The sequence below is a fragment of the Amblyomma americanum genome, chromosome 1, assembly GCF_052857255.1.
Source record: "Amblyomma americanum isolate KBUSLIRL-KWMA chromosome 1, ASM5285725v1, whole genome shotgun sequence".
NCBI lineage: Eukaryota > Metazoa > Arthropoda > Arachnida > Ixodida > Ixodidae > Amblyomma > Amblyomma americanum.
The window spans coordinates 361,817,185-361,840,213 of record NC_135497.1 but is presented as its reverse complement, the minus strand read 5'-3'; the positions used below and the strand labels follow the sequence as shown (position 1 = coordinate 361,840,213).

Here is a 23,029-nt window from a genome sequence, read left to right as displayed (position 1 = left end):
AACTCCAGGTGCTCGAAATTATCCCGAACCCTCCACTGCAGCGTCCCTAATAGCCCAAGTCTCTTTGGGACGTTAAACCAACCAAACCAAACATTTTGAAGCTCGAAACTGAGAACACTTCCAACACAGCTAGGTCAGTGTTTGACACACAACATGAATGTTAAAAGGGTTCAGCTTTTTTTCAGCGTTATTTATATTTTGTCAATCTAGAACGCCTCAGAAAGATTTGCTGCCATACCTTATTGCTGTGAATTACAAGCACATGCTTTGGCGGATTGTCACTTAGGAAGTAGGTTGCCAAGCTTTTTTGCTTCTAACCAGAAACACGGCATGTGCTGAAATATTTCTGGTCCTGGGACCTGTATAGATGATCCTTGCCCATCATTTCTGGCTCAAACTGTAGCTTGGCGAGACAATGAGAAAGAATTTTTTTTTGTATTTACATGCTTATCTGCAACAGTACAAGCTTTTAAGAGAGAAACATTCATGTGCGATTTTTTAAAACTCAGGTGGTCATAATTGATGCATAGCTCTCTACTATAATGTGCCCTTAGCCCAGGTGTTGTTATAATGCATGAAAATTTATTATTTTAATTTTCTGCTATTTCCTGTCATGTCTTTAGTTTACTGATGGGTATACTTGCCGCAATGGCTCAGTGCATTTGGGGTTCAGCTGCTGATCCCAAGTTCATGGGTCTGACTACAGCTGTGTGGTGGCCATATTTTGATAGAGGAAATACAAAAACATCCCTGAGCTGTGCGATGTCGGCACACGTTAAAGAACCTCAGGTCATCTTGATTATCTGGAACCCTCCCCTATGACACCCCTCATAGCTCATGTGTAAGACCCCTAGTTTCCCACGATTACGCGAAAAATAATATAATAATAATAATTGGTTTCTGGGGAAAGGAAATGGCACAGCATCTGTCTCATATATCGTTGGACACCTGAACCGCGCCGTAGGAGAAAGAAGAAAGGAGGGAGTGAAAGAAGAAAGGAATAGGTGCCGTAGTGGAGGGCTCCGGAATAATTTCGACCACCTGGGGATCTTTGTCGTGCACTGACATCGCACAGCACACGGGCGGCTTAGCGTTTTTCCTCCATAAAAACGCAGCCACCGCGGTCGGGTTTGATCCCGGGAACTCCGGATCAGTAGTCGAGCGCCCTAACCACTGAGCCACTGCGGCGGGTAAAATCGTACATTTATGCATTTTCTGCGGAATTTTGCATTGGCAGCCAGATTCGCATTTTTTATGCAACTCTTGTTATGGACATCAGTAGGAGCGACAGAATGATAGGAAAATGAATAATTTACCATATTTTTCATCAATAGACTGAATGATAGGAAAATGATTAATTTACCATATTTTTTATGAATATAACATGAGTGGGAGTTAGCGTCATCAGGAAAATTATAAAGAAATACTATTACGATTATAACGAAATTCCAAACCCTTCAGACCAATCATACCCAGAGGAAGATCTGCTACAGGTCAGGCTTATACCATAAAAAAGATGGGAGGTTGCAAGCATGCCTGGATTAAGTCAAGAACTGCCGTCTAGCCTAGTTGCCGAGTGGCAACCTGAAAACTGCTTTAAGAACTGAAATCCAGTGACAGAGACCTCGCACCATTTCTTTCTAATCAAGGCAAACAAGGTGCGTATTTCGATTTCCCATCTTTCTTGGCTGAAACAGAAAAAGTGATCTCAACAATCTCTTCCATTTTTGTCATTATTTCATTGTTCAATTTATTTATTTCTCTTGTACACATGGTGAGGGTCGAGGGGAAAAAGCCATAAATCGCGTCTTCACACACCTCTTGGCCCCTACATTGCAGGGCAGCAGGCAACATGCAAGTAAAATATCCAAGCAACATCACGAAATGCGTAAAAATTATGGTTGCCAAAAATGACTGGCGCTTCATTTGAAAAAAATCAGAAGTCAAGAACATCAAGAAAAACGGAAACAAAAAAAACTTCGCATGGAAAAAACAGGTCTGTGGTTGTTCAAATCAAGTCAGCATTTCATGAAAACGAAGGAAATCAAAGAGGCAATGAATGCATGGTGAAATCTAAAAAGTAGCACATACATCCTGTATATCTTTGCGGCATGCTCGTGATATGCCAACATGTGCAGCATGAAACTTATTTAGAAGATGGGGCAACGTGTTTGCTAGGCTATGTGTGCGGTACATTGTGCGTCATATTGAAATGTGCCACATTTAGCTGTGTCTGTTGAGGTAAATTTGTACATTTAGCGAAACATGTGCCGTGTCACCCATGCAATTCATATTTTGTTTTATTTCCTTATATATTTGAGCCTAACAATATACAATTCAGATACTTGTACAGCATTGTATTGGCGCAATAAATCTCAAGTGCTTAGATCAAAACGGACATTTGGTATTGCAAGTAGAGCCTTCTTCTGTAATAGGTATGTCTTATTTTTATTGGTAACTGTAGTTGCTCCCCAGACTAAGTGTGCATAGTTTACGTGAGACATAAAAAGCGAACTGTACAGGAGAAGTTTAACTTTGCATGGAAGTGGCGATGCCGGTTAATGATACCCATGACACGAGAAAGCTTTCTGATGACAGCGTTAACACGATGGTCCCAGCTTAACTGTTTATCAAACTGTGTATTAGCTTAACTGAGTGATCTTACATCAAACAAGCGCCATTCTTTGATTGAACATAATACGAAACATTACTTGATACTGAGTTACAATAGCCACTTTCAATTTTAGAAGATAGATCTCTGTAGCATGCAAGACATTTGCTAAAAAATATTTCTTGCATGTTTTTTTCGTGCATCTTATGCTTCCAGTAAAATTTTGCAGAATTTTGCAAATTTTTGAGCATTTCTTATTCTGTGTCAGCAGAATTTGAAATTTTTCACCACAGAAAGTTAGGGGCCTTACCCATTTGTCACTTTCGGACGTCAACGCCTCCAAGTTACAATATGCATGAATGCTGAATACAACGCATGAATACAATAGGCATGAATGCAAGCGTCTTGCGCTAAGAAAAACCTAGCGAACCATATGTGAATACTTATGGTGATGTTTGTAGCACAAAAACAAGGGTGGTAATAAACTTACGACATTAAGTTCTAGCATCGGCCTTGGCTTTTTTGCACTATAAACGTGACTTTAAACAAACAATATTTGGTTAACCAGTCTAAGAAAACGCTATTCAATTACATGTGTGAATAAACCACTATGTAAATAAAGATAAGATGGTGGTTGTGACTCATTGAGCAATCACTATACACTGTAGTCAGAAATAAATATAGCATGCTCTTCCCGCACTGACACAACGGACATTACAGACGTTCGACCTCTTCACAGATCTGCTTTTCGAAAAAAGCTGCTTCTTATGTCTGAAATTTTTTTTAAATGAGCCCATTCCTAGCCTATACCCTCCGAGAACACTTCAAAATAGGAAAACAAATGGGCATGAAACAAGAAGCACGTCATGATTCGGCTATAAGGTCAACATTTGCTGAATAAGTTTTCTTTACAGATTAAAATATGAGACTGAAAACTCACATTTCTACCAATGCTTTGAAGTCTAGAGTACCAGCTATGAGCAGAGCTGCGTGCCTGTGAATTAAGAGCAAATTGAACTCTGTGAGGAATCTGACATTTTCCACATCAAAACAGCATTAGAAAAAAATCTCAAAAAGTTAGGTACTTGAGTTGGTCTTCCTTCTGCATGAACGTCTGCTTTGGCAGGGCCATAGCATGGTTTGAGTACACAACCAATGGCATCCTATATGAAAGATAGGCTCTTGCAACCACCAATCTGCAATCTAAGCATACAAAGCACTGCATGTTTACAGCAAACACAATGCACTTGAAATTTAAACAAGCACTAACAAAGCACGAAAGGCTATTTCAACACAGAATGCCTATGTTTACTAGTCTAGAATATCATATTGAGTGTTTCTTGGCACTATTAAGCAGAAAAGACAAGTTACAGAAATATGTTAGGCTACACAACAAGGCAAGGAATAGTTTATTACATATAAAGACCTTATGTCTCCTCACCACCGAGCTGAAGCAGCCCATGAACTGGCAGCAATCCAGGAATAATGAAAAATCTGTGTTCTGCAGAATTTAAGGTGACGTCATCCTAGCTCCCAATGTAATGATCACCTTTCACTATTGTTTCATAAAGTTTTAAATGATAATGCTTTCACGACCAAAAGCATGCCACCGAAAAAAGCAAAGCACGCACTGACCCAGTTTTCTCCTGATGCTGCTTTAGATTCCAGTACCTTACACAACTTCTCTCCTATTCCATTAGCCTTTCAAAATTCCTGAACAACCTAGAAAATGCCGAACGGCCTGTAAGAAAACGATGACATGATGAAGCAGGGTAACTTCTGCCACTTCTACACATGTGAACAGGACAGCAAAAACGACAGGAACAGCCAAGCAAGCTTTCTTTAGCGTCAAGTGCCTCATAATTGAATTGTACAGAAGTTGGGCATTTAAAATACTAAAATTTATTTAAATTATTATTCATAATAATATTTGAAAGCATGTTTTAAGACAGGGAAAAGTTGGCACTAAAACTCCACCCAAAACGGCTCTAATAGCAGAAAGGTAATGTGTGCTTGCAGGTACATGACAAAGAATCTGGAGAGGTACTCAAATGTTCATCCCAGCCGCTGCGGTCGAATTTTGATGGAGGCGAAATTCTACAGGCCCGTGTACTGTGCGATGTCAGTGCACGTTAAAGAACCCCAGGTGGTCGAAATTTCCGGAGCCCTTCACTACAGTGTTCCTCATAGCCTGAGTCACTTTGGGACGTTAAATCCCCGTAAACAAAACGAATCTTTTTTTGTAATGAGGTGTAAGACATTATTATACACGGATAACCACGTGGTATGCTCCTACGGCTGCTAAATAATTTAAAACTGAAATTCTTCCTTGAGCTCTTTCAGTTTCAACAGCTGAACGATGACTGTGACCTCAAAGAGAGGTTGTAGGTCCTATGAGGCGTGAAAAACTGCAATATAATTTGTGCTTCTACATTTGTTGTCATTCCTGCTCTTCAAGAAGGCTGGCTTCTGCACAGCAGTAAATAAAACGATCAAGCAGCATTTAAATCGTAGTTTTTCTATGCCTATAATGACCTAAAACCTCTCTTTGACGTCACAGCTCTTATGCGGCTGTTGTAACCGAAACAGCACGAGAGAAAAATTCAATTATAAATTATTTAGCGGTCGTAGGCGAATGCCAACTGGGGATTCATGAATTGTAGTGTCTTCCTCAACAGTATAAAAAAGAAAATATGCCATCAAAATTAGGTCTCTATGCTCCCTTAACGTGCACTGACTTCGCACAGTACATGGGCCCCTAGAATTTTTCCTCCATCAAAATTCTAGAGGCTCGTGTACCGTGATGTCAGTGCATGGTAAATAACTATAGGTGGTCGAAATATCCAGAGCCCTTCACTATGGCGTCCCTCATAGCCTGAGTCACTTTGGGACGTTAAACGCCCATTAATCATAAACCTTTCAACAAATAACTGTCATCATTTCATTAAATAACTAGTGTCATACCTTCTACGCTTCTTCGAACTATACATAGGCACCGCCATATTGCTGCACCGCAGCTGCGCTTCCATTTCGGCAAGTGCAAACAATCATAGAACTCGTGCTGCACTTTTTGAACTAGTGCAGAAAGTGCAGCCAAATGGAAGAGACCTTACGATTATGTGGCTATTTCCTTTGCATTGGGTGGACGAGTTTTTGTCCTAGCCATTAGATAGCAAGAAGACACAAAAATGAAAAGTGGAAACATTCACTATTAGGACAACAGCTTTCACCTGCAGACCCCAAATTAACAAATCATGCCTGTATTGTGAACAAAACAACTAGGCTCTCACGGATCTTGCAAATTAAAATTTTGAAAGTGGGCCTCCTGCTGTGAAACTGGCAACGTTTGTGCCCCTAGAGGCAAGCAGTGGCGAGAAGTGAGAAGCCACAGACGAATGTAGGTAGGACAGGTAACTGAACGAGGATTGGATTGGAAAACATCTAATTCGTCAGAAAAGGCAGAAAACAGACTATCCGTGCTAGGTGGCTATCAGTCCAAGGCTAACAGCGACCTGGGTAGCCCATTCAATGACCCGGGTTTGAACTACCAAGTCGGAGCTGACCAACACGGCCTCTCACTGCTCGAGAGTAGGAACCTGTATTAGAGATTTCGGGGGCGGCTCCTCTTTACAATTCCACAATAGGTGATCATAAGTGGCTAAATCACCACATAATGCACATGCAGCGTCGTATTCACCGGGGTAGAATTTTGACAACAGGTAAGGCGTCATGAAGGATCGCGTCTGGAGTCGCCTCCAAGTGGTCTCCTGCTCCTTATTAAAGGCTTTGTCTGGAGGAGGGAACGAGGAAGTATTTCCCATATTTGAAGAAGGCATGGGAAGACCAGGACGAGACATATTTATGTTCGTCCTTCTAAGTTTGTCGTTTTGTTTTTACAATTTAGGAGCAGATGTTTGTTGTTTCACTTCTTGAGGAAAATGGTGTGAGGGTTGTTCTTCATCTTGGGACATGCAGCCCAAAAGACAGCACAGGTGTGACTCACACAACAATAGTGTTTGCGTTTTGTTCCTACTGTTCTGTGTGCTTGCACCCCTTTCCCCCAAATGAGGCATTGACATTATCTTACTTGGTGCTATGCTGGTAAAGGATATGTGGTGCATGCATATGGGTGTGTGGCCTTCAGATTCAAGCATCAACAAACGGCTTCTAGTGCAGTAGAAATTATGGGAGCAAAAAACCTCAAGGATGTAGATGAATAGTTCAGCTCTTCAGTTTCCCTTTTCTGAAAAATTCTGTGGCTGGAGGTTTTAATACATGTCAGCCCACCCCTCATGTAATACTTCCTTGTCGGCCATTAAAGCACAAATAAATAAAAAAAGTAGTGCTCTTTCAAAGAGTATAATTTGCAACTTTGGTGCAAGATTTTCTGTGGCCCCTTCACGAAGTGTTTGCGCAGAGCTTGTAGTGATTGCTAATTGGCGCTTGGTCCCAAGAACCAGACACTTAACCAATTGCCCTTGTGCCTCTTGATGAGAAAATCTGAGACGTCAAAATGACAATTTACCATAGCTGTGTAGAGTAATGAGCTGGATGTATTGCCGAAGTGAACCGAGGTTATCTACTTGACAGTGGTAAGAATTTGGGTTGCTTAGGGCCTAGATGGCTTATCATCATCTTCCATATCTTAATTGTGACATTGTTGGCATGTGTATATAAAAATTTGTTTCGATGTGTGCGGCTGGTGAGCTGTCATCTCGGGCATGACAAAGTTGCACGCTCAACCAGAAGTACTTGTGCTGTTCGAGCTCAGGGCAAGAGCTTTGAGCGAGGCCACTGCACTACGTCCTTGTTGTACATTTGGCTTTCCTGGTGCTTCAACTACCTCTTTCCCCTACCTCTCTTAGGATTGTCGCTATGGGGCCAAGGGAAAGTGGTGTGGGGTAATTAGAGCACTGGTATGGCCATTAGGTCCATCCGAACAGCACTGCGTAAGACTTGTTTGCTGGATTGGCCCCGCAATCAGAACTGAGGTAAGTTATGATTGGGCCACTGTGGAAAAAGACAGTAAAGCAGCGGGGAAAACATGCCACGAATGGTGGTGAGCTGTAGTTTGGAGGCAACCTTTGATGCCTGTGTTGCCATTGTGGTCAAAATTATCTATGAGACCATCAAGGGCAGCACCTGTTCTGAACGCATCGCATGGCAATAGATCAGAACTTCAATTTTATAGTTGGCTCATGGGCCTTACTGCAGAAGGTGTATGAATCGGTTCAGGTTTTACATTACGACGCATCAAATTCAGCAACCTTAGTACTCACAGGTACAGTAAAACCTCGTTAAGGCGGACCTCGCGGCACTGCGGAAAAGCTACATGCAAAGCGACAATATTGTCACGAAGACGACGAAGCTGGCAGTGGTGCGGGAACGGAAAGGTCGCATTATAGGCGAGCGGACATTGAATTCATCTCACTGCCATCATTCATCGCCGCCTATTATTGGGCTGGTCGCCACGTAACATTAGGTGTGAGATGCGGGGTATCATCCCCATCCTGGTCCAGGAGCTTCGGAGTCCTTCGCCTGCCGTGATCGTCGGCCGTGTGCACCTGGTTCGCCGCGCCCGGCTGTGCCCCAGCCCGCCGGATCTGAACCGACCTCGCCACTCACCCCAGCCCCGTCAACCGCCCTGACCACAAGACATGTTGAAGTCTAGAGTCTGACGGAAACCCGTCTGGTCGGGATGGTACATGACGAAAGAAGAAGGCGCCGACCAAAAGAAAAGATGGGATGACGTTTCGGCTCCCCCACGGGAGCCTTGTTCACAATGAGTCATAACGTAGCTTCGTCCTTTATTTATACACTGCGCATGAGCGACCCCAGACACCTGGCGTAGATTGGGGGCAAGTTCCCGTCATTTCGATTGAGCGTGTGCGCTGTCGTCTGAACAATCAGTGATTCCAGATAGAGCCGTGACCTGCTGTCAGTTTCTTTTGCAATCACACATGCCTCGGCCCAGTCTATGTTGTGTGCGGCGGAAACCGAGAGCTCGGCAAGCGCATTTTGACCTGCGCGCCGGTTTCTGACGTCACTCTGGTGATCCCGTATTCTTCGTTCGAAGTCACCCGACTCGCCGATATACATAGATGGGCAGTCCGCACAAGATATCGAATACACGACACCTGGGAACTTTTCTTTCTTTAGCTTGTCTTTGACGTGCACAAGCTGACTCCTCTGTTTTCGAGCTGGCACATGCACGGTCTTAACTTCGTAGGACCGTAATATGCGCGCCAAAGGTTCGCTGATGCCAGGAACAGGGAATCGCGGCTCGTTTCTCGGTAGCGGGACTAGCTTGCAGCCTAGGACGTTCCATTTGGCGCTGTACGGAGTCCATGACGTGTAAAGGATAGCCACATGTGGACAAGTCACACCGTACACGCACATCTTCAGCAATCTGGTCTTCTCTGGAACACATTTCTTTTCGTCGGAGGAGCGATGTCACCACAGCACTCGGTTTCCGCCGCACACAACATAGACTGGGCCGAGGCACGTGTGATTGCAAAAGAAAGGAACAGCAAGTCACGGCTCTATCTGGAATCACTGATTATTCAGACGACAGCGCGCACGCTCAATCGAAATGACGGGAACTTGCCCCCAATCTACGCCAGGTGTCTGGGGTCGCTCATGCGCCGTGTATAAAAAAAGGACGAAGCTATGTTATGCCTCATTGTGAACAAGGCTCCCGTGGGGGAGCCGAAACGTCATCCCATCTTTTCTTCTGGTCGGCGCCTTCTTCTTTCGTCAAGACATAGTGACATGACTACGCTGCGGCGGCCCGAGACGCTGCCCACACATGAGGACACCGCCCCCCTGACCATGCCATTCGGTGCGTCCAAGGGCTTTGACCGTCGGTTCCTGGCGACTTGTGACCAAGAAGCTTCGTGGACATGGATTCATTTACACATATTTTTCATCTTGGCGGTCAGCACTTCCCCCCATGCCATTTCTGTTGTACCGACCTCTGAACCCATCTCCACTGAGAGCGTCTCTCCGTCGGTGTCTTCTTCTATGCACTATCGGGACGATCGCTCTGCAGCTCCGGGTAGTGTAACTAGAACGACGAAGCTGGCAATGGCGCGGGAACAGCAAGGTCGCGCTATAGGCGAGCGGACATTAAAATCATCTCATTGCCATCGTTCATCGCCGCTTATTATTCGGCTGGCCGTCACTTAACAATATGCCCAAACTGAAAGCAGCTTGAGCATATCCATTGACCTTGTAAAAGATGATACCTGAGGCATTTCAAAGAACGCGCTGGTGAAACCTTTTATTCGCATGGCTACTAACGCTGCCTCGAAGGCTTATAAGCCAGGTCCCGGTTCCCAGTTGCTCTATTAATAATGCGCGGCGAAACCTTTTAATCAAATAGCTAAGAGTGCAGCCTGACAGGCATGTAAGTCAGGTCCCGTGTCCCAGCTGCTCTGTTAGGCCGTATTTGAGTGAACAAGCAAGTGTCTAGCACGCCCGCAGTTTTTTACAACAGTAGGGGTTTAGGTGTCTTCAGCTTTCATGTAGATGGCGTTTTGCGAATGATGGAAGCAACAGTGTCAATACCGAACTGTGCTGGAGATGTCTTGGACTGCAGTGTCTAATACATCACCAATCATGCAAAAAAATGCGTCCCCACATGCCTCCTCTGCAACAAAATACCTCCTGTAATTCTGTAATCAGGAGGTATTTAGGATTACGTGCTCTATTCCGAGGCCTGGAGCGGGAACAGTTGGGAATAAGAGTTAATAGAGAACACCTTAGTAATCTGTGATTCGCAGGTGATATCGCTAAGTCGCTCAGGAGATGAACTGCAAAGCAAGGTCAGTGAGCAGAATGGTGGGTCTAAAAAATTAAAGGAGTATAGACACCTGACTTTCAGGTGCTGGTTTATTTGTTTGTAATGATGCGTAAGGCATTGTTATACATAGATTACCACCTGGTATTCTCCTATAACCATTAAATAGTTTATAATCGCATTTCTTTCTCGTGCTGTTTCGGTCCCAGTTTCAACAGCCGAATGAGGACTGTGAGGCTGTGTGCTTACAGGTCACGTGAGGCATGAAAAAACTGCCATATATAATCGCTGCTTCCACATTAGTAGTCATTCCTTCTCTTGAGGAAGGCTGGCTGAAGCAGTGCAGTAAATCATAACGATAAAGCAGCGATTATATGGGCGTTTTTTCATGCCTCACGTGACAAAAAAAGTACACTTTGACGTCACACTAATTGTTCAGCTGTTGAAACTGAAACAGCGTGACAGAAAAAAATTGAATTAAAAAATATTTATTGGCCGTGGGCAAATATCACATGGTGATCCATGCGTAGTGGTATTTTCTGCATCTTTGTAGAGAAGAAAACATGCCACCAAAATTACTTGTCTATACTCCTTTGGCACGCAGAAAACCAAATGAAAAATGCTCTTGGCCATTCCCTGCAATGCAAATGCTGTTTGGTGTATAATTTTGTTACGTGGTGGCCGCCCAAAAAGTGAGGCGCGATAAACGACGGCAGAGATAAGATTTAATGGCTGCTAGCCTAGCGCGAGTGTTCCGTATTGTGCCACTGCCAGTTTCGTCGTCTTCGTCACAATATTTCATTGTCACATGTAGGAGACTGGGTGGTGTATCATCGTTTGCGTAAGAACTTTAGGACACTGAGAAGTTTCCTAGGCAGCCGCTTACCACACACTATACATGGCAAAATTACTTTTTAGAAGTAAATAAATTCCATTACTAATTACTTACCTAGAAAACACATATGTAACTAAATTAGATTACAAATTACTGGCTCAAAAAGTAATGAAAATTACACCTTGGTTTCGATGCTAAAATGTTGTGCATTGGTCATAGTTTGTGCAAAATTTCTAGTTTTTTTGTTTGCACCGCCACTGGGCTTGAAAATGGGCGTCGGAAATTTTGCCTCCCTTTAGTCAGTTTGAGCAGCCGCTTTGCTGATGTAGATGAGATCTTTCTCATATCACTCTTTAATCAGAAATACATCGCTCAATGTGTAATAAGGTCCCACCATCCTGATTATGAAGAATTTGTCATCCCCATAAACAGCGGGAGTGCATTGACTGCTTATCCGCGCATCATCCCAGAAGTGCACAGGGGCGCTGGAAGCTGCCAATTCTGCTGTTCAATTGATTTGTTCTGAAGGCAAGATTAGTGGAAATACATTGCAGGTCGCTGGGACGCTATTGCCTGCGTTGCCCTCGAGTTAGAAATAGGGCCTCAAATGATGCCACAGAAACCCGAAAACACACGACCAACTTTCTTAGACGTGTCAGTTGAGACTTCTCTTCAGTGCGGCGACGTCAAAGTACTTGCTCAAGCACTCGCAGTACGTCTGCGTGAAGGTGTCATATGGCATACCTCGGTGATGGAGGTCTCCTGGTGGCCATGCAGCGCGTTTCTATGTGAGACCGTATGCAGTGTAGGATGATGCGCAGCAGTTCTGTGACTGATATGCAGACTGTTCACCAAAGCAGTACAGACGCCTGCGCGCACATCACCTCTCGTCCGTGTGCGCATTTTCCCTGGGTTGCAGGCTATTAGTGGTTGCGCGCTTTTAAGGCACAAGCCTTAAATGGCACATTAATATCGATACCCGGCGTCGTTGTCGATGTCCAGGAAAAGTGGTCCACAACCCCCAAATAATCACATTATCAGCAAAGGAAAAAAATTTCTTCCAAGAGTGCAGAGAAATGAACCAAGGGCGTTCAGATTTCGAGGCGATCACGCAACCCATGGGCCACAATACCGCGTTGTTTCGTGGCGAGTAATGATTCATTTAATATATGTGTTGCTCTATTACTGTATGCTAATGAGTAGGTGTGTCACTAGAAAGGAAGCAAACAATATAAATTAAAAAGTGAATGTTCTTCGCCTTCAAAGCATGGAAGTAGTCTCTAGTGCCCTCCGTGACTTATTCTTGATTTGGGAGTCGCCGCGGCGGCTCATTGGCTATATTGTGCTCGACTGCTGATCCGAAAGACTTTGGTTTGATCCCGGCCGCAGCAGTCTCATTTCGGTGGAGGTGAAATGCTATAGGCCCGTGTACTGTGCGATGTCAGTGCACGTTAAAGAACCCCAGGTGGTAAAAATTCCCGCAGCCCTTCACTATGGCATTCCTCATAGCCAGTGTGAATTGGTTTCGGACGTTAAACCCTCATAAACTGCATCTTTGCTTTGTATGAGCTCATCTCCAGAAACGCGAGGCCAAAGCATGGCAGATACGAGGAGAAATATGGACTCGAATGCAGCAAAAGTAATATCGCTAGGAATTAATTACTTTCCAGTGAAATCACTGCTAGAAAGTAATGAAATACATTAGAAATTACCGAGAAATGTAATTTAAGTACTGTAATTTCATTGCAATAATTTAATTGCTGGCTTGTCTGCCCCGCACTGATTTCAAGGTGATTGCACACTGCTTTTCAATGAATGCGAAATCCTCACATGATAGCGCCTGCAAATGGTACGAGACAAGGCTTTTTGCATTTTTAAGGCAAATGTTTGTGCCATCTTCTCTTTAGTTTTTTTGTCTCGCCGCCCCCCCCCCCCCCCATTTTTGATGTTATGAATGGAGTGTTTTAGCAACAAGCTAGAATTAGCACCTTCGAAAATTTTTTTGCTGGTTTGCACGCGATTGTCCCTATGTCCAGGCTTTGCGTCATTTCCTAGTCCCTGGCATTTATTGGCACTTTCACCTCATTAAAACTTTGTGAATGTGCTGGCACAAATTTTTTTAAGTTCCTTTTCTAGCTATTGCAAGTTGTTACCACATTTTCGTTTTTCATGGGGCTGAAATTTCATGGCACGCCCAGTCCGTCAATTATTTTTAGCGTTTTCGGATACTTTGTCCCGTTGCAATTTTGCATTGTGGAAGAGCCGCAGCTGCTCTTAAGAAGCTTTGTATCCTTGCCTTTGTGCAGAGCAGCAGCAGCTTCTTCGCAGTGCTCGGTTGCTGTTGGGCAAAGCATCTAAAAATGATGAGTAGCTTTGCTGGCATTTTCTCTTGGTCCCTGAGCGCATCGTATGATCAGAGTAAAGGTATGCCGGTAGTGTTGGTCCGGTGGTTTCCAGAAACTGGATGCACCGCTTGAAGGCTTCTCGACGATATGACTTGCAGGCGAAGCGATTTAGTGAGAAACGAACTTTTATACAGGCTATTTACAGATGGGTACAAACAAAAGTCAGTATACAGCCACAACTATCCGCGGCCAGCCTAGCCGACCGCCTGCACAGAGGCGAGGGACACCGCGTCCCAACAGTCAAACTGGCGCGCCTTGCACCACCTCTCAACGATCACTCCCCTCGCACTCGGCCAGACCGAGCGCCTCTCCGCTAGGAGTAGCTTGAGACAAAAGGCCACGGACGCGGCTTCCTTCGCGGGTACAGGCCGAAGATGCCCGCGCCCCTTTCCACACGTAAAAATAAACTGCTAACTGCGGCTCATCAATTTTGACGAATAGGAAAGCTCAGAACTGATGTCAGCGTTTTCCCTTACCCCCGAGTTCCTCCCTAGGTGGTCTCGCAATCCTTCGCCAAGGGGACAGGGGTCCAAGGTCGAGGCCATCAGGTAGCCCCGCCGTCCGGAGCGGCGAAGGAAACCGCAAGGACGAATGGGGAGGCTAACCAAAAAGGTACGAGTCCCCTTTTAACGGCGTGCACCAAAGCGAAACAAAATATAACAAAACCGGATGCGCAGCCTAGGTCACTGCCCTCTCGCGGAATATTCGCAACACATGTACAAAAAGATGCGACAGCGCGCCGAACCCTACACCTTCCCCCCAAGACTCTGCTAATCTATTCAGAGATAAGCCGAGGCAACAAACAACAAAAGGGTTCGGCAAGTTGCGGTTGAGTACCTCTGCACGAGCAAGAAACCGGAGCCTGCGAGCCCGCATGCTGCAACCCTTCGTCACGCACTCACACCCACCCCAAGGACAATGCTAATGACAGTGCCAATGACAAACACTCTTAATCTTGTAACTAAGACAGCACATCATTCTCGGGGCACTCAAACATCTGTAATATGCAAACAAAGACTGTTCCGAGCAGTTTATATCACACTGTCCGTAATCACTGAAGCACACAAGCTAAAATCAGCATAACTGCCGCACAAGAACATTCGGTCATGTCCATGTCTGTAGGCCCTGAACACTGAGTGCTGCCAACTCTGGATCCCCCACACCCACCTACTGCATCCGCGCTTACTCGAGCCTTCTGTTTCATGTCGAGACGTGCTACCAAGGCTAGCCGTGTTGCATACCTGCGCACGGGTCCTTGTTGGGACATGGCGAGGCCTGTTAAAGGTGGAGTGGGCATGGCCAACGCAGCCTACGATTCAGCGGCGTCCTCCCGGATCGAACACTCGCACCCGCCGTCTACGACCGAATATCGGTGCGGCACAGGCGGTCAGCGCAGTGACATTCCGTTTGCGCTGCGGTCTATCCAACTTACGACCCTCGTTGGTGGTCAGCGCACTCAGACCACGCGCCATCACTATGGACAGAGCCATGTTTTCTGAGGCCTTCATGCTTTGCGTGCTCAACTGCTGTAGCACCTTTACGCTGGACGCCAGTCCCTCGGGCTGCATAGGCAAAGGCACGCCAAGATCGTCCCGTGATTTGGCGTGCGTCACAAACCTTTGACATGTTGCCGTGCTCTGTTCACGGTAAAGGACGCAGACACTGTCCACACCAGCTGATCTGCCGTATGGCAATCTCTCCACTGTAGCATTGCTTGTAACCGTGTCCGCTGTCTCAGAATCAGCTCTAGTCAGCTGAGACACCTGCGCCTCAAGCGACGCCGCTACCGCTGAGCTCGATGTTTCATCCGCGTCATTTGTGAAACACCCCCGACGCACCGCTTCCATGTCGATGCGCAAAGAAAGTTCACAGTGGACGCCTGTGCCTGGCGAGCCGCCCTTTTCCTCATGCTCATGAGGTTCAGCGCAAAATTCCGTCATGCCCACACGTGCGTCGCCCACCGGATGGGTTTTATCGGCCTTCCCCTCCACGGGGCTCATCTACAAGCCAGTAGGCAGGGACCGCTGTTCTCTTTCAACGTGGATTGTTGACTGAGCAGCATTTCGGCAACTCAGCGCCAGCAATCTCTGCCTTGTTTGCCGGGACTTGCTATTCGATCGAAGCGCTTTCGATCCCTACTGACTTCAAGCTGCAGCAAATAACCACCTCTTTTGTTCAATGCTCAGCGATTCGTTGCCATCTCCTCTACCCGGAGGGGGTGATCGGCTCTGAGCTCGCTCTAGCGGTACCACCTCCTGCTGCGCACTTCGCTCTTTCTGTAGAGATTCTTTCATCTCCTTGTACTCTTGTTTGGCTATCGCTAGTTTGCGCTCGATAGATTCCAGGGTGACATCGTCCAGCCTGGACCATAAGGCGTGCCTGGTGTATTGCCCACTCGAACACCTGAATGCGACCATCACACCCGTTGCTCCCTAACTCTGCGGCTCGAGCGCTACGGAGGCAAGCAAATGGGAAGGGGGACTCACTCTGCCGTCGCGTCGCTGTCCATGGCTCTTGCGACCTCTCCGAACCTCTCAGTCAGATGCCGCCTCGTCATTTCCCACGGCTGCAGCATTCTCTTCCTCGGAGGCCTCTTGTTGCCTCCTCGTTGCTCCGCAGATTTGCACCAGTCTTCGTCCAAGACACTCCTCAGCCACCGTCCCCTCTTCGACTCCAACAGCTCCAGAGGCTTCGCACCAGGATGTCGCCTTTCTTCGCTCCCAACAGCCTCCGAAGCCCGTCACCAGGAGCTCGCTCACTTCCTCCGCAACGGCGCTCACTCGTCGCGATGATCAGACGCCGCGGCGGGGCCTCTCACCAAGGTGTCGCCCTCCGCTGGTGTCCCATAGCGCCTGTGTCCACTCCGCAGAAAGCCATGTCCGCTTTAATCTTCCAACTGCCGCCGTTGCTCAGGGGTACCACTCTGTGTCTGTTGAAGGCCTTGTCTTCGGCGTTTCACGCCCGATGCGGTTCGCGCCTTCGTGCCCCTGTAGCCTGTCGTCCTTTCGGTATCTCGCCTTGGATGCCGAACTTCGTCGTTCTCTCCGTGGATGTCTTCGTCCGTTCCTCGGGGACGCTGCAGAGCACCAATCCTGTCGACTGCGCCAGTAAAGGTTTGCCGGTGGTGTTGGTACGGTGATTTCCAGAAATTGGATGCAAAGCATCCAAAAATGATGAGTAGCTTTGCTGGCATCTTCTCTTGGTCCCTGAGCGCATCGTATGATCAGAGTAAAGGTATGCCGGTAGTGTTGGTCCGGTGGTTTCCAGAAACTGGATGCACCGCTTGAAGTCTTCTCGATGATATGACTTGCAGGCGAAGCGATTTAGTGAGAAACGATTTTTTATACAGGTTATATACAGATGGGTACAAACAAAAGTCAGTATACGGCCACAACTATCCGCGGCCAGCCTAGCCGACCGCCAGCACAGAGGCGAGGGACACCGCGTCCCAACAGTCAAACTGGCGCGCCTTGCACCAGCTCTCAACAATCACTCCCCCCGCACTCGGCCAGACCGAGCGCCTCTCTGCTAGGAGTAGCTAGAGACATAAGCCCACGGGCGCAGCTCCCTTCGCGGGTGCACGCCGAAGATGCCCGCGCCCCTTTCAGCACGTAAAAATAAACTGCTAACTGCGGCTCATCAGTTTTGACAAATAGGAAAGCTCAGAACTGATGTCAGCGTTTTCCCTTACCCCCGAGTTCCTCCCTAGGTGGTCTCGCAATCCTTCGCCAAGGGGACAGGGGTCCAAGGTCGAGGCCGGTAGATAGCCCCGCCATCCGGAGCGGCGAAGGAAACCGCAAGGACGAATGGGGAGACTAACCAAAAATGCACGAGTCGCCTTCTAACGGCGTGCACCAAAGCAAAACAAAATAAAACAAAACCGGACGCGCAGCCTAGGTCACTGCCCTCTCGCGGAATATTCGCAACATATGTACAAAAAGGTGCGACAGCGCGCCGAACCCAACAATCAGAATTTGGCAAAATTCAGGGAATCGTTTCAAAAAGTTATCCAGGATTTGTATTGTGAATAAAAATAGCACAGCACGTATAATTTTTGGTTTTTTGAAACTGCAGATTACATGAGCCAAGAACACAACAGCAAGGGTTTACTGTTCTTTGAAGGGCTGTGAAGGTTTAAATGGTTGTCTAGCAACCTAATATTGTCAGATAAATTTAGTTTTCCTGAAAAAATCGGAGAATTGTGAGGGATACCATCAAGAAAGTGGCCAAGTCTGGGAAAAGGACGGACTGAAATTAACGCAGGTGTCTGGCGCGAGTTTTAATGGTACTGCGAGTGTCCAGCACACGGTCCGTTCTGATTGGGATGACATATTTTTGCTTCTAACGTGTATTAGGCATGGCAGCCTGTCTGTTTTAGCTGTCTTTTTCTTGTCTTTCATTAAGTGAGCATTGCATATAATGGTTGCCACACTCCTCATTAAATTTGGGCTGGTGCATATGAATTGACACAGCTACATTCAAAAGTAATTTATGTGGAATTTTCGTAGTCTTAGTAATGTGCTGAATTCATGCACTTTCAGTATACTGATGCAAGGTGCCATTCCACCCGAGTGTGGCATCAGAATCCTTCTGTAAATCTTGCTCTGAGGCCTCGTAAATCTTGTAGGCTATCGCATAAACAAACAAATAGGGGCTAGTTTCTCTGCGGCTCGAGCTGTGATGACGAGTTCATCAAAAGCTGTTACTTTTTGTGGAAATCGCTTGGTGCTTGTCCCGTGGCACTGCTGCTATCGAAAGGGATGCCAGAGTGTGCCTTCATTGGAAAGGCAGTAAAAGGCAATGCTTCTCATTGGCAAGCAAACCAAGCTTTGTCAGCCCTTTTGTTCAAGGGTTCCTTCTTGAAAGCCTGAAATATTTTTTGCAGTATAATGAGCAGTGTATGAAGCCCCTGAAAGCATGCAGAATGTTCTGTTTAGAAATTTTCCAGAATTTTCTCAAGGTAGAGTTGTTTGTTTCTTCTGTGAAAGCACATGTGATGTCCGCACATACGGCCACCACTCTTATGAACCATTAAAAAAAGCAAAAACTTGTGAGCATAAGTTTAACAAGCTTTCGAATCTAAGAGTCCGGATCAGTCAGGCACTTTTCGTCCAGTAAGAAGGGAAACAGCTGCTGAAATTCCTGCACAGATTCCTAGTTGCAATTTTCCAGCATCTGTTGGTCCGTTACGGCCAGGGATTTCAGTGTGGTGAAACACATACACAAAAGTTAAGCGGGCCATGTCTTGTGAAGAATGCTGCATCTGGGGCAGAATTCCATGGCTAGAGGTGTCACAGTGCAGTGTGGAAGAAGTCGTTTTGTTAATGCTATCCCTCTTGTTGTACCTTAAGCTGCTGTTCATCGATTTTTGTGCCATTTTATGTTTCTCAACAATGCCACATCACGTCATACGCCTTTGCAGTGTCTGAACTGTGAAACGAACATCTCCACCGCCGCAGTGGCCTTGTGCTTGAGTGCCCACCTCGGCTATGGGAGGTCGTGGGTCCGATTGCTGTGGCCTCCGGTCCACCAGCTGGTTAATACAATGGGAACAGACGCGATTCCTGGGCTTGGTGCTCGGTTCTCCAGGGGTGCACCGCATGGGAAGGATAACCTGCGCTTCAAAATTCCCGTCAAATGCTGGCACAAAAACGACTCCCCGTGGTTAAAACCCACAGTTCAAAACTCTCCCCTTGTGCCAGTTACTAAACTAACAATATTCATGAAGTGTTCACTTCTCTAGCCTCAAGAGAGATGTGTCATATCACTCTCCGCTCACAAACCCCCTTCGAGCAAAGTGAAGTGGTATTTGCTCGCTACTTTTGTGGCTGGCTTAGACCCATTGGCAGGTGTGCATGACAGGTTAAAAAAAATTGGCTTCTACCGCACGAGCCGGATTTAGTGTTTCTTGACGGCGAGACTTATCTCTGATCAGTCAAGGCAACTGTTTGGTCGAAGACCCTTTTCCCAAGCATCTCACCTTAAATTAACCGAGCACCGTGCCGGCGGAAATCTTGTACCCATTAAAAAACTGGTGGGTACCCGGCGGCACTGGGAATCGAACGCAGCACGTCCCGAATGCGAGGCGGATGCTCTACCACAAGGCCGCGCTTCGGTGCTATGATCTTCGCCGAAAGGCCGAGAAGTGAAAAGCCAAAAGATTGTCTTTCGGCAGCTTACAAAGTCAAGCTGTCATCTTTTTTCCTGAACAAAGATATGACTGAGACAAATTGTACCATTTTACATGATTTTCTCTCATTCATTGAGATGCTCAATGAGCTTTAGGATGTGATAAATTATTAGGAGGAATAAAATATTTTTGTGAAAAGTTTCTTTTCATCACTGCATTTTGTGGAAACATGTTTGTATTGTAATTTCTAATATCTGTTTTATAATTTGAACTAATCGAAAATAAATCATATCGCAGTACTGGCCGGCATTTCGAAAGGCCCTGGTATGCACAGCATGTGTACTAAGCAGACAATGGAGCGGTCTCTGTGTCACTACTATTGGAGCCCACATGACCAGGTTTGCTGCTCTTCCTCGGGAGTGATGTCAAAACGCATCCCGATACTCAGAAACCGAAATCGCTCAGTATAAATAATGCGATAATATTTAATGCGCATATTTGAACGGCGGAGCACATATCATGTGCCTGGTGCGAGTATGGAATGGTTGAAACTAAGAAAACTCCAATAACCAAAATTTGAGGTCTCCGCCCCTTTAAGGTTTTGAGTTTAGCACATGGAGCTTGTGACCTCTGTGTGCCAGCGTCAGATGCATTTGAGAAACTCTTTCGTTGTTTGTCTTGACTATTTTCATTCAATCTTGGTCTCTGCCTTGTACACACTTCTTTTTGTGTGTGGTTTCTCAGGCACATCTTCTGACGCCTTCTGATGCCTTTAGTTGCGGCGATGAATGCACTTCCCGAGTTAAAGCAAATAGTGACTGATGTACAAGTGTCTGTCCAACACATGTCGGATAAGTATGATGAAGTGCTACAGCGCCTAACCAAGCAGGACCGTGAACTAACCGACATTAAGGAGCGTATTACAGCAGTGGAAGACTCCGTCAGTGCGAAGGAGATTTCTGATTTAAAGGATCAAGTTAACGAACTTGAACAGTATGGTAGACGGCAGAATCTCGAGATTCATGGGGTCAAATGGGAAGAAAATGAAAACCTTTTACCTAAAATCAATGAGTTGGCTGCTTCCCTTGGCCTTCGTTCGCTTGCTGAAGGCGACATTGATGGCATTCACCGTCTTTCCACAAGAAAAGGTCGAAAGGCTCCCATTCTAGTGCGGTTCGTTTCTCGAAAAACAAAAGAGAACTGGAAGAGCAAGAATAAGCAACTGGTTGACAGTGAATCAGAAGTCCACTTCTACGATAACCTTACCAGTCGAAACAAGCATCTTTTGTGGCTGGCACGCACAAGGGCACAGCAGATGGGTCACTGCTTCACGTGGCAAAAGAATGGAAAGGTGACGGTCCGCAAGGGCCCAGGTGAACCAATTCTGCGGATTTCGTGTGAGGCAGATCTGTGTAATATCAAGGAAACTAAGCAGGCTGAAAGTGATGATTCGGAGGCGTGAGCGTCCATCAACTTAGTTTTTTTTAATCTTTTCTAGCAGTATGGATTACGAAGCATCTTCACAAAACCGCAGTTACTACGCGATACATGAATTTAACGATACAGTAATGGGATTACCTTCTCATTCAAATAAGCCTCTTTCTATGTTTTGTTTAAACTCACAAAGTCTTCGAAACAAAGGAGATGCCGTTGGCGCTTATCAGAACTTACTTCACCATAAATTTGATGTTCTAGCATTTACAGAAACCTGGTTCACTGATTCCTCTGACGTTGCTCAATTTGAAGACTATTCTCATGTATCTTTGTTCAGAGACAACAAAAAAGGGGGCGATGTCTCTCTGTATTTTCGTGATGGCGCATCACACGCCTCCCTAGAGTCGTTTTCCGTTGTTGATTGTGATTTTGAGGTACTTGTTGCCGAATCTTGTGGTGTTATTATAATTCTTGTTTATAGACCCCCGTCTGTTAAAGTTGAACGCTTTTTTTCCTACCTCGACAGTGTACTTCACTCGTTTACAGGACATAGCCAATCTGTTGTCGTGCTGGGTGATTTTAACATAGATATATTGACTGAGAATACAGTTTCTAAGAGTTTTATTGGTATGATGTCTTCCTACAGCTGTGCAAATGTTATAAACCTGCCAACAAGAATTACCACAAGTACCAGAACTGCTCTCGATTTATGTTTCACTGATTTCTTACCAAATGATGTACAGTCGGGTGTGATGGCCTGCGATGTTAGCGACCATCTTCCATTTTTTGTCTTTTTGCCCCATTCGAGGAAAACTTTTTCTAATAGCACAGCTAACACTTTCTATCGGAAAGTTAATGACGAAACTATATATTGCTTTCGACGCATGATTTCAGAGGTGGACTGGTCACTCGTTTTTAATGAAGAAGATCCTAGTCGCTGTTACGATGTCTTTGAAAAAAAATTTCAAGATGCCTATTATGAAGCCTTTCCTCTAGTCCGCCGCTCTAGGTACAAAAAGTCTAAGAAACCGTGGGTTACGAAAGAGCTGTACAAAAGAATAAGGCAAAAACACAATCTCTTTGCTGATTTTTTGAAGCACAAGGACATCAATATACTAAACTTGCATAAAGCTGTAAGGAATAAGCTCAACACTGATCTAAAAACCGCAAAACAGGAATATTACGCAAAAGCGTTCGCTAATAAACTTGCCCCTAATCAGATATGGAGGTCATACAACAATTTAGTATCAAAACGAACCGAGCCAACTCCAGTAGAGATTGTGGTAGATGGCGTTCCACTCAGAGGTCGTACCTTATCAGACATGTTTAACGAACACTTCCTGACGGTTGGTGACAATCAGTCTGCGCAAACAACATGCACTGATCCAATGTCATATCTTAAAGGCATACCAAAGCCTTCGATATTTCTTTCCCCAACAACTACAGCCGAAATCTCTTCGTATATAATACGTCTAAAAAATAACTGCTCCGTTGGAGCTGATAACATCAAGGGTGAGGTAGTAAAAGCCGTATCTGATATTATCGCACCTTTGTTGTCCCATATATGCAACCAAATGCTCAAAGAAGGCAGGTTTCCAGTTAAATTAAAGATAGCAAGAGTTTGTGTGGTACATAAGACAGGAAGCTATAATGATCCTAACAATTATCGCCCAATATCCGTTTTACCGGTCTTCTCAAAAATTGCTGAACAAGTCATCAATACCCGCCTTACTTCGTACTTCATTAAGATCGGAGCTATTGCGAAAGAACAATATGGCTTTCAGAAAGGGAAATCTACAGAAAAAGCTTTACT

General features: G+C 45.6%; 1 pseudogene; it reads right to left on the bottom strand.

The window, feature by feature from the left end:
• The window catches only part of LOC144121853 (carnitine O-acetyltransferase-like), a 170,888-nt pseudogene that overhangs the window by 80,042 nt on the left and 67,817 nt on the right, over positions 1-23,029 (bottom strand).